General features: G+C 34.4%; 1 protein-coding gene and 1 long non-coding RNA gene across 3 annotated transcripts in view; one reads left to right on the forward strand and one right to left on the reverse strand.

Annotated features, from left to right (window-relative positions):
- The window catches only part of PDE4D (phosphodiesterase 4D), a 748,065-nt gene that overhangs the window by 246,006 nt on the left and 492,506 nt on the right, over window positions 1-9,553 (reverse strand). The window lies entirely within an intron of this gene.
- LOC107196627 overlaps window positions 1-9,553 on the forward strand; it is a 13,437-nt gene that overhangs the window by 452 nt on the left and 3,432 nt on the right. Inside the window, exon 2 of the long non-coding RNA XR_001518073.2 lies at window positions 500-635. This is a non-coding gene — a long non-coding RNA (uncharacterized LOC107196627). The remainder of the gene's footprint in view (window positions 1-499; window positions 636-9,553) is intronic.

The following is a 9,553-nucleotide window of genomic DNA, read 5'->3' on the forward strand; positions in this document are numbered from 1 at the left end:
GTTTAAACTGAAAAATCTAATGAATTATTGCTGGACAAGTGGCTACATGTACTGAGGTTGTTTCCTTGCACAGTGTTGTCTAAATCTTATTTCTTTTGAAAATCATATGCAGATTTCATTGATTTCTATACATGAAGACTGGGTTTGCTAATTCATCAGATCTTCAGTGAAAAATGAAGCTCATGTTGTTATCAACTTAACATCTCTTACTGTGAAGACCAATTCCTGCCCCACCTCCTACATCTTAAATAAATACTGTTCTATTATAATAGACATAATCTAAACTGATTGGAATTGCTCCTAAGAGAAAGAACATTTGACCACCCTGGTTATCCCTCTGAATATTTGCACGGAGGATATGCATTCATTTGGGAATGCCAACTTCGGTTATTTTGGATGTGAATTATCAAACAAAAATAATTTAAGCATTCTGATTCCTTAAAAGATATTAGTTAGTACGTTGATTCTCTAGTCTGACGCGAACTTTGTATTTTTTTAGCATTTGCAGGCAGGATGTTGGAGTGTAGCTGTGACCCACCCAAAGGACTTGGAAAATAAATGTAGTAAGGCATCCCGCCAGAGGCTCTGGCTGTTTATTACAACAAACCATTCAACTCCTCCCCTGGTGCTTCAAGGTGCGTTTGTGATTTAGTCTCCTCTCGGTGACCTCCAGGCCTCTTAAGGTTAACTGGTTCTCATATAGTCGTCTCCTTAGGCTTTTCAGTTTTCCTGTGACTGCTCAGGGACATTCATATATTCTTAGCTCTGTCCCATAGTATAGTGATGGCACTTTAAGGCAGGTTAACCAATCATATATTTTTTTAGGAATTCAAAAGAAAGTTTGTGAGACTACTAATTTTTGAGAGGAAGGTGGCTTGTGGGAAGAGGTTTATCTTTATCTCCTTAGATTTTTTATATGAGAAAAGAAAGGAAAAAATAAACAGAGTAAAAGTAAGCAATTGCTATTATTTATTTGAAGCACTGTTCTCTTCCATGTAAGGTCTGTCAAATATCTCCTGGTTGCCATTTCAGGAAGAAAATGATTAATAATCAGAATATAATGTCTGAATATTATCTATTAAACTCTCCTGAAATAATGTGCCCTGTGTTCTACCATCCTCCAGACAGCTCTCTGTCCCAGTAAGATTATTTAGCTCACTGCCACTCCCTTCACTGTCACATACACAGAAGAGATAAATGCAGCCCCAAGTGCTTTTCCTTACTTGCTCAATGTTCCATATATTCCAAGAATCTAACTCTGAAAAACCTAGTCCACTGATTGGGTATCTCCTAAACACTGTATAATAGTCTCATAATGACTAATATATCATTTCTGTCCCCTAAGAAAAAATGTTTCAGCGGGGAATCTGAATGTATGCAACTAACCAGAATACTCAAAGCTTCTCGGATCAGCACACCAAGGTTGTCATTACAAAGAAAGAAAGATGTACAATATTATCAGGCCACTGAGATTTTGTTTGTTTGTTTTTACTTCTACCCCTAATATTTAAAGTAGTGACAGAATAAAAAATGAATAGTACTTATTTACTATTACAGTGTTTTCTCCATTCTAAGGCAATTTTTTACAAGAATATTTTTGAAATAATGTTTTGTAATCTGTGTCATATCTTTTTTCCTCTGAAAAGCTTTTCAGAATAGAGCAGATATGATATTGTCCTGCAAACTCCTGGTAGTACACAAGTATATAATGGTGTACAGGCTGACAAAGAAGCCTGATTCTAGGAGAGTGGATTTAGGAACCATGTGACCTTTGTCTTTAGGACTTTGGGGAACATGAATTTGATCTAGAAGCTGCTCATTTCTAGTATTTTTCTGATGTACCGAACTGTATAATGTATAGACTCCTATTTGACTATTGACACCACAGCATTTCAATGGACTGTAGTAAAGTTGCATAAGTTCATTGCGGTCATCCATCTATGCATATACTTTGTTGAATCAAACCACTATGTAGTATGATATTTACTAAACCTCAGTCATTTGGTCACAAAATCCACAAGTTTTGTCATATTGGAATACCATCCGTATCATTACTTATTTGATATTTTCCTTCATTGACTGAAACTTAAATAACATGTATTTAAAAGATAACTATTATTTTGAAATACTTTGCCCACTTTCAAATCTTCTGTCCTCTGAGTAAACTCCTATTTTCAGATTACAATAGATACTCTGTACTTTCTAATCAGTCATGAGCAGAGTTTTGAGAACCATGTCATAAACTAATATAATCTTCAGTCCTGTCAGGTGTGTTTAAATTCAGTACTGCAGGTATGTTAAATATCTTTTTAGAAAAAAATGACCATGGAGCTGCATTTTTTAAAGTTTCCTAGTATTCTATATTGTACTCTAACATTAATAAGAATAAGTCACTTTGAACTCTGGTAGCATTTCCTTGTTATTGAGGAATAATATGGTATTTTCCTTATCTGGAGGAGAATTACAAGCATTTTCTTATCTTATTACACTAGCTGGGTATACAATTGGATTTAAGGACTTTCCTATAGCCATGAACCCCTTTGGAACTAAATTCTTTAATTTCCGAGGAAAAACCCAGAGTAATATTTTGAAGGCTTCTGACCTTTAGGTTTCCTGCTTCTTTTGTAAAATGTCAGGTTAGAATAACAATCATCTCAGTTTTGATATAGTCCCTTTTGTTTAATTTTGCTATTGTTGCCTGTCTTCTGGTGTCAAATCTAAAAAAATCCTCTCCAAGAGCAATGTCAAAGAGCTTTTCCCTATTTCCTTCTAGGACCTTTCTGGTTTCAGGGCTTATATGTCTTTGATCAAGTTAATTTTTGTGAGTATAAAATAGGGGTGCAGTTTCATTCTTTTGCATGTGGATATCCAGTTTTTCCAACACTATTTATTGTATGTCCTTGGCACCCTTGTTGAGGATTGGTTGACCACATATGCATTGGTTTATTTCTGGGCTCTATTCTGTTCCATCGATCTATGGGTCTGTTTTTATGTCAGTACCACGCTATTTTAATTATTATAGCTTTGTGAAATAGTTGAAAATCCAGAACTGTGATGCCTCCAGCTTTGCCCTTCTCTTTAAAGATTGCTTTGGCTATTCATAGCCTTTTGTGGTTCCATGTGAATTTTAAGATTATCTTTTTTATTTCTGTGAAAAATGCCATTGTAATTTTGATAAGTATTGCCATAAATATTTACATCAAACTAAGAAGCTTCTGCACAGCAAAGAAAACCCCCAACAAAATTATTTTGGAGTCTGTACCCAATTGCTACGTGGGGTATAAAGGGCACTTCCCCACGCCTACAAACAATTCTTGGACACCAGCTGGGTGTCTGAAAATTCAACTCAGTTTTGAAACTGCCCACCTGGAGATAGTGTTAGATTCCATAGGTTAAACACTCAGTCCCAAAAGATTGCCACTCCCCCACCTTTTTAGATGCTAGTTCAAGTCCAGAATGTTACCCGTACTTCTGACAGATAGGCTATAAATGAGAGGTTCCCATAATCCTCCTACTTGGATTCCATTAACTTGCTAGACTGGCTCATAGAATTTAAGAAACCCATTTACTCACTAGATTTCTAGTTTATTATAAAAGGGTATAATTTAGCAACAGTCAGGTGGAAAAGATGCATAGGGCAAGAGATGAGGAAAGGGCATTGAGCTTGCAGCTTTCTCCCAGTGTGCCACTCCACCTCCATTTCCACATATTCACCAACCATGAAGCTCTCTGAACTTCATCCTTTTGGGTTTTTATGGATGCTTCATTACAGGCATGGTTGATTAAATCATTGGCCACTAAGGACTGATTCGACATCCAGTCCCTCTTCCCTCGCCAAAGGTCCCGTGGGGTTTGGGGATGAAAGTTGCAACTCATTAATCACAGGGTTGGTTCCCCAGGCAATCAACCCTCATCTTTAGGTTACATGAGGGCTTCCTGAAAGTCAGCACATTAACATAAAAGACATCTTCATGGCTCTTATCACAAGAAATTCCAGGAGTTTTAGGAGCTCTGAGCCAGGAACCAGTAGACAAAGATCAGATATTTATGAGAAATATATTTTGGTCATGTGAATGACCAAATACAGTCATGTGCCACATAATGACGTTTAGGTCAATGACAGACTACGTATGTGACCTTGGTCCCATAGGATTAAAATGGAGATGAAAAACTCCTATCACCTAGTGAAGTCATCAGGCAATGCATTAGTCATGTGTTTGTGCTGATGCTGGTATAAACAAACCTACCTCACTGCCAGCTGTACAAAGGTAGAGCGCATACAATTATGTACAGTATATACTTGATAATGATAATAATTATGTTACTAGTTTATATATTTTTATATCCTATATTTTAAAAGTTATTTTAGAGTATACTCTTTCTACTTATAAAAACGAAGCTGTAAAACAGTATGCCGTGAAAGGCCTATGGCAGCCTCACTTATCTTGTGTTTACCGAGTCCCTTGATTGCATCATTTTCTCTTGAGCTTGATTTAATCTTGTGTTGTTTTGTAAAGTAACATGCTGTACATGTTTGTAGCCTAAGAGGAATAGGCTATACCATATCATCTAGGTGTGTAGTAGGCTATGACATCTAGGTTTGTGTAAGTGCACTATTTGATGTTAGCATAATGACGAAATCACCTAGTAATGCATTTCTGAGAATGTATTTCCATCTTTAAGTGATGCATGACTATATTTCTTATAAATCACAATATTAAAAAAATGAAAAAGAAAACCTATAAATGTAAGAAGATATTTACACAGGATATATTTGATAAGGTGCTAATATTGATACAACTCAATAGCAAAAAAAAGTTATACAATTAAAAAATGGGCAAAGGGCCTGAATAGACATTTTTCCAAAGAAGTCATACAAATGGCTAACAGGTAAATGAAAAAGTGCTTAACATCACTACTTATCAGGGAAATGTAAATCAAAACTACAAGGAGACATTATCTCATACCTGTATTGATGGCTTTTATCAAAAAGACAAGAGATAAATGCTGATGAAGATGTGGAAAACAGGGAACCCTTGAGGACTGTTGGTGAGGAGGTAAGTTGGTACGGCTACTACGAAAACATTATGGAATTTCTTCAAAAAATTAAAAATCGAACTATCATATGACCCAGCAATTCCCCTTCTAGGCACATATCCAAAGGAAACAAAATCAGTATCTCAGATGTCTGCATTCTCATGTTTGTTGCAGCATAATTCTCAATAGCCAAGATATGGAAACAACCTAAGTATCCCTCCATGAATGAGTAGGTAAAGAAGATATGAGAAAAAAGCACAGTGAAATGTTATTCTGCCATTAGAAAGAAGAAAATCTTGCCATTTGGGACAACATAGATGAACCTGGAGAATGCTATAATAACTGAAGAAAGCCAGACAGAGAAAAACAAATACTATGTGATCTCACTTATATGTAGAATCTAAAATAAAGGGAGAGAGAGAGAGAGAGAGAAAAAAAAAATCAAACACATAGAAACAGAGTAAAATAGTGGTACTAGGGACTGGGAGTATGAGAAATGGAGAGACACTGATCAAAGTGTACAAGCCATTAGTTATAAGAAGAATAAATTTTGTGGATCTAATGTACAGCATTGTGACTATAATTAATACTGTATTGTATATAGTACTTATAATTTGCTAAAAGAGTAGATCTTAAGCATTCTCCCCACAAAAAAATGGTAACCATGAGGTGATGGATGTGTTAATTAATCTGATCATGGTAATCATTTCACAATGTAGGTATATATCAAATCATCACATTGTACATTTTAAATATATACAGTTTTGTTTGTTAATTATATGTCAATAAAGCTCAGGGGAAAACAAGGAGAAAGATTGACAGTATCTTTTGTGATATAATATCAAAAAGCTAGAAAGATAACAGCTGATTATACTTTAGCAGTAGAATAAAATAAAAAATAATGATGAGAGCATAAAAAATGACATAAAACGCAAATATAATAATGAAAATTATCAAAGCCAAAAACTAGTTCCTTGTAAAGAATAATATATTGACAAATGCCAAGCAATACTGATCAAGAACTAATCTGAGAAAACACAAATTGTCAATATCAGTTCCTACAGACATGAAAAATAATGAAAATATATTATGAATAACTTTCTACCAATAAATTTGAAAACTTAAGCAACATGGGCAAACTCTTGAAAAACACAACTAACAAAATCAACCAAAGAAATGAAAAAAATAAATCATTCTACATTGATTACAGATTGAATCTGTATTAAAAATTAATTAAAATCAATAAAGCTTTCACAAATACCAATAAAAATAATCATGATTATTTAATAATCACCTTCAGAGTACATTACATACATTTTCTTATTCATTACAATAACCTTGCAAGTTAGGTGTAATAATATTAATTTTATGAATAATGAAAACTTAGTAATTTATTAGAAGTCACATCACTGGTGATATAAAAGTATTTAGATCCAGATAAATCTGATGGGTGTGTAATATGTATATGTGAGAGAGAAAGAGAGGAGGGGCTGAGGAGAGGGAAAAAGAGATGGAGATTAAAAATTATTACTATATTCTTGGGAATTGTTTTTAAGCCATCCATCCTCTTCAGTTGGACGGTAGCAATCAATGAATAGCCATTAAAAGTGGTATGTGTGTGTTACAGGTGTAACGATGGATATATTTAACAGCCATCAAATTTTAGGTCTTCAAGATATCCAAAATTAAACAATCTGAGTTCACTGTTCTTGTTTCTCATTTCTAGGCCTATAAACATTGTGATGAGGTATACATGATATCATGAGTCTGTTGGCCATAAAGTGCGATGAGGTCTTTAGCTATATTCATAACATGGGTAATGGTGGTTGGCTGTTACCTATACAACAGATGGTATTTTGAGTGCCTTCTTGAGTAATACTGGCTAATAAATGATCATTTTAAAAGATAAAAATATGTGAGACTTCTGATAATGCACAGATTTCAACATTTGTCAACAAATTACATCGTCTATTGACAAGTGCAGAAAACTAATTTTTAAAACTAGAATGAACATTTCTGTATGGGAATGCATTTTGTAATTGACTTTTAGAAATTTGCACTAATTCATAATATTAGATTTCAAAAATCATTGTAGGTCTCAAATAAAGTATCTAATTTAAAATTTCATAAATGCTTTCCTATTTCCCTTGTACTGTATATTATATTCACCAGATATTTATGTAATGAAAATATATAAATATAATACATTGATATAATAAAAAGATTTTTTGAAAGAGATAAAAAAACTAGAAAAAATACATTGCCAAATGAAGTCCTTCCTTTAATGTTTTGAAATGAATTGAGGTTAAAATAAGATTTGGAAAATAATCTATCAGAAATAAATGCATACAGAATGTGCTTTAATGATAATTTAATATCTGATGCAATAGACAATGAAAAAATTGATTAGAAGGAAAACTTTCATCAAGTCTATTTAATTTACATTTTTTGACAACATTTTTCCTGTCTATGTTAAAAGTAATGGTAAGATTATCTGGGCAACTCAAGTAAGTTTTTTTTTGACCACATACTACAACTAAATTTTATTTAATATAAAAGGTCTGCTCTTTGAGACAAAAACAATTGATTAGGAAGTGTATACAGGATCAGGTTAAAAAAATAGCCTTTGGAGTCAGACTGTCTGGGTGAAAATCCAAACTCCATTAATGACTAGTTCTTTGATTAAGTTACTGAAACTTCTCCAAGCCTGTTTCTTCAGCTATAAAAATGAAGACACAATAGAGTTTTGTGAGGATTAAATGAGACATGTAAAATCTTGGCAAAGTGTTTGGCATATAGTAAGGGCTCAATAAATAATACTAGTAAAAATAAGTTTTAAAAGAGGAGATAATGAATATAGAGAAAAGCAACTTTAAAATTTAAAATATATGTTACTGTAGTACTTTGATTAAAAATAATTGTTCTGTGTTTAATCTTAGTTCACACCCTGACCCCCTGACTCCCTTTATTTAATAGATTGTAAACAGTTTTCCTGCCTCCTGACTTAAACATCTAAGGTTTGTTCTCTGTATTGCCTTTAGATTATCTTTCAAAGACACAAAACTTAAATATTAAATCCCCTGCTTAAGAATTTTCAATAACTTCCTATTCCTTACAAAATCAATTATAGCCTTCTTTGTGTGTTAAATGTAAACTTCTACCACTTAGGTGTAATCTATTGTTCAGCCTTGTCCTTGATAACTAATTCTTCATACCCTATAATGGCACCCACACAACTGTACATGTCTTGTCCCAAATCTGCTGTGCTATTTCCCTTGCTTGATGAGTTTTCCACCTTCTTCACCTTTTTCTGAGAGCAAACACCCTACTCACACTTCAAGATCTAACACAAGCAGCAGTAAAGGCCAACTAACTCTAAGACAAACTCAGAAGTTGTCTCCTTAGTTTCATTCAATATGTTAAAATCTTAGGTTAATGTTGATTATTATGATAATTATGTTTTACTTGTGTGTAATGTATTTACAATGTGCAGCAGCACACAATGGAAATTATAGGGACATCAGGGTTCCATAGCTACTGTTCAGCCACTGATTTTGACTGTGTGACCATTGAAAACTTAATCTAAGTTTCAATACCTTCTTTTATAAAATCGGACAATATAGAACAATATATGCATCTATCTTCCTTCCAGGGCTGTTTTGGTAGTAAATAAGAAAAGATGTTGCCCCATCTACAATCCCAAGCTTTTTATCATTCACTTCCAGATCTTTGCATATGCTTCTCTGGAAGCATTATCCTTCTTCCCTTTCTCTGTCTCTGTCTGTCTCTCTCTGTCTGTCTCTCTCTGTCTCTCTCTGTCTCTGTCTCTGTCTCTGTCACTCTCTCTCGCTCTCTCTCTCTCTCTCTCTCTCTCTCTCTCTCTCTCTTTGGGGTCTGGAATTGATTCAGAAGTCAACTCCCCAAGTTCTGCTGCTTTTCAGTCTGAAGTAGATGCCCTGTCCCAGTCAATCTGTAGATTCTGGTGCTAATTCCTCCCAGAGTGCTTGAGCACCACAGTGTGATTCTTTCCTCATCTGGGGAAGGGAAAGGGATCCTGGCTTCCCATCCTTGTATTCCCAGTGTCTGACCATGAACAGACACTTGGACCTCCATAATGTTGTGAGTTCCTTGAAAACAGGGGGTCAGAGGTGGGGGTAAAGTTTATTCTTCTTTGTATTCACAGTACCTAGCACAATATCTGGCTCACAGGGTGTTTATCTAACAGCAAAATAAATTTTTTTGTCAACAGTGGCAGATAAGCTTCTTAACAAAATTTCTTCCCGTGCCCTTTTGTGGCATATGTCTTATAGCTGGACTTAAACTTCAAAAACTGAGTCTTGCTTGTCTTCTTTTTTATAAGCCTCTACCCCTAAAGCTACTTTTGGCACCTCCTTTACCAAAACAGAATTTCTATGTCCTTACAATAAAAATTGTCTCTCAAAGAAAAAGAAACTGGGTAAGAAAAAAACTGAGAGAGGTATTAAGCAGGCATTGATCTGACCCCAGTATCATCATT

This window comes from Pteropus alecto, unplaced genomic scaffold (assembly GCF_000325575.1).
Source record: "Pteropus alecto unplaced genomic scaffold, ASM32557v1 scaffold70, whole genome shotgun sequence".
NCBI lineage: Eukaryota > Metazoa > Chordata > Mammalia > Chiroptera > Pteropodidae > Pteropus > Pteropus alecto.